We start from the raw sequence: 3,148 nt of genomic DNA, 5'->3' as shown, positions 1-3,148 counted from the left end.
GAACTCAATCAGCATGACAGAGTGATCTCCAGCCTTGTCCTCGTCAACACTCACACCTGTGTTAACGAGAGAATCGCTGACATGATGTGAGCTGGTCCTTTTGTGGCAGGGCTGAAATGCAGTGGAAATGTTTTTGGGGGATTCAGTTCATTTGCATGGCAAAGAGGGACTTTGCAATTAATTGCAATTCATCTGATCACTCTTCATAACATCCTGGAGTATATGCAAATTGCCATCATACAAACTGAGGCAGCAGACTGTGAAAATTAATATTTGTGTCATTCTCAAAACTTTTGGCCACGACTGACTGTATATTGTCTTTGTGTTTAATTGTTGCAGTAAGTATCCATTCCCAGACATTCAGCTGTCTTAGAGGTGTTTACCTTTTTCTGCAGCCTTAAAGGCCCAGTGCATTCAAAATTCTGTTGTTCCTAATTTTTGTTTCATATTGTACAACAGCTCATTAAACCAGCACTGTTAAAGTATGAACAAATTGTATCACTGTTATTTCCTGATAGTTGGTGGTTGAAAATACAATCTACACAGGACCTTCTAATCAGCAGGTTTGCATGGGTGGGAGTTTTGGTTTTCCATGGTGACATCACCATACGGTAAATTGGTTAATAGACCAATAACAAAGAGAATTCCAAACCTCTCTGTCAATAAGTTAGCTTTCAGTTTTCCCATCTCCACTCAGACCACTCCCAGACAGTCCTAGCAAAATTCTTGCTTGAGAAATGAATGGAAGACTATTATAGTAAGTTGCTTAATTGTTACCTAGAAATGATTTGATATTGATATAAAAACAGCTGCATTGGTACTTTAAAACCACAGCCTTAATTTTTTTTTAGATCATTGCTTTGAAGCTGTTTTAAAAAAAAAAAATTATGGTGATTTGATAGATGTGTATCCTTCTATTATTTGTGTGATATATTGATTATTATAAACTGGGTGATTCAAGCCCTGAATGCTGATTGGCTGAAAGCCGTAGTCTGTCAGACAATAAACCATGGGTTTGAAAAAATATTACTTTTAACTCTTCTAATTACGTTGGTAACCAGTTTATAATAGCAATAACACACCTTGAGGGTGTGTGGTACATGGCCAATATTCCACGGCTAAGGGCTGTATCCAGACACTCCCTGTTGCGTCGTGCATAAGAACAGCCCTCAGCCGTGCTATAATGGCCGTATACCAAACCCCCTCGGGCCTTAATGCTTAATTAATTACAGTCTCTTTGGTTTTGATGGTTTGTTAAGGTGGGTTAATGTGTTGATTTTATTTCATGTTTATTTTTTGACTTAATTGAACTTTTAACAATTATTGATTTATTTGAACCTTCATTTTGAACCAGATTATTGACTTTGATTTTGAGTGAACGTTGAAAAACATTCTGTAAAACTAACTTAAGACAAATAAAATAATCTTAAAATCACTGGCCATTGCACCTGTTTAAGTGACTGAGAACAGAAATTGAAGGGGAGAATGTAATTAAAGCTTGTGTGTAATTGGGGCACAGCTAATAAATGTGGTTAAATAATAATGTATTTTTGTTGTGTAATCTGAGTAATTGTTTTATGTTGATTAAAAATGTAGATGTATTTAATTTTACAATTCTATTTAACTATGCATGTTTCTTGTGATGTAGCCTATATTGTAGCCTATATTGTGATGTATTTCATTGATGAAGATTAATATATATATACAGTACCAGTCAAACATTTGGACACACCTACTCATTCAAGGGTTTTTCTTCATTTTGATTATTTTCTACATTGTATAATAATAGTGAAGACATCAAAACTATGATATAACACATATGGAATCATGTAGTAACCAAAAAAGTGTTAAACTAATTGTATATTTTAGATTCTTCAAAGTAGCCACCCTTTGCCTTGATGAATGCTTTGCACACTCTTGGCATTCTCTCAATCAGTTTCATGAGGTAGTCACCTGGGATGCATTACAATCTAACAGGTGTGCCTTGTAAAAAGTTAATTTGTGGAATTTATTTTCTTTATGCGTTTGAGACAATCAGTTGTGTTGTGACAAGGTAGGGGTAGTATATAGAAGATAGGCCTATTTGGTAAAGACCAAGTCTTATATACAGTTGAAGTCGGAAGTTTACATACACCTTAGCCAAATACATTTAAACTCAGTTTCACAATTCCTGACATTTAATCCTAGTAAATATTCCCTGTTTAAGGTCAGTTAGGATCACCACTTTATTTTAAGAATGTGAATGTCAGAATAATAGTAGAGAGATTTATTACAGCTTTTATTTCTTTCATCACATTCCCAGTGGGTCAGAAGTTTACATACACTCAATTAGTATTTGGTAGCATTGCCTTTATATTGTTTAACTTGGGTGAAACGTGTCGGGTAACCTTTCACAAGCTTCCCACAATAAGTTGTGAAATTTTGGCCGAATCCTCCTGACAGAGCTGGTGTAACTGAGTCAGGTTTGTAGGCCTCCTTGCTCGCACATGCTTTTTCAGTTCTGCCCACACATTTTCTATAGAATTGAGGTCAGGGCTTTGTGATGGCCACTCCAATACCTTGACTTCGTTGTCCTTAAGCAATTTTGCCACAACTTTGGAAGTATGCTTGGGGTCATTGTCCATTTGGAAGACCCATTTGCGACCAAGCTTTAACTTCCTGACTGATGTCTTGAGATGTTGCTTCAATATATCCACATAATGTTCCTTCACGATGCCATGCATTTTGTGAAGTGCACCAGTCCCCCCTGCAGCAAAGCACCCCCAAAAAATGATGCTGCCACCCCTGTGCTTCACGGTTGGGATGGTGTTCTTCGGCTTACAAGCCTCCCCCTTTTTCCTCCAAACATAACGATGGTCATTATGGCCAAACAGTTCTATTTTTGTTTCATCAGACCAGAGGACATTTCTCCAAAAAGTACGATCTTTGTCCCCATGTGCAGTTGCATAATGTAATCTGTCTTTTTTTATGGCGGTTTTGGATCAGTGGCTTTTTCCTTGCTGAGCGGCCTTTCAGGTTATGTTGATATAGGACTCGTTTTACTGTGGATATAGATACTTTTCTACCTGTTCCCTCCAGCATCTTCACAAGGTCCTTTGCTGTTGTTGTTCTGGGATTGATTTGCACTTTTCGCACCAAAGTACATTCA

Source organism: Salmo salar, chromosome ssa06 (assembly GCF_905237065.1).
Source record: "Salmo salar chromosome ssa06, Ssal_v3.1, whole genome shotgun sequence".
In the NCBI taxonomy this organism is placed as follows: Eukaryota; Metazoa; Chordata; class Actinopteri; order Salmoniformes; family Salmonidae; genus Salmo; species Salmo salar.
Note: the sequence above shows the minus strand (reverse complement) of the source record.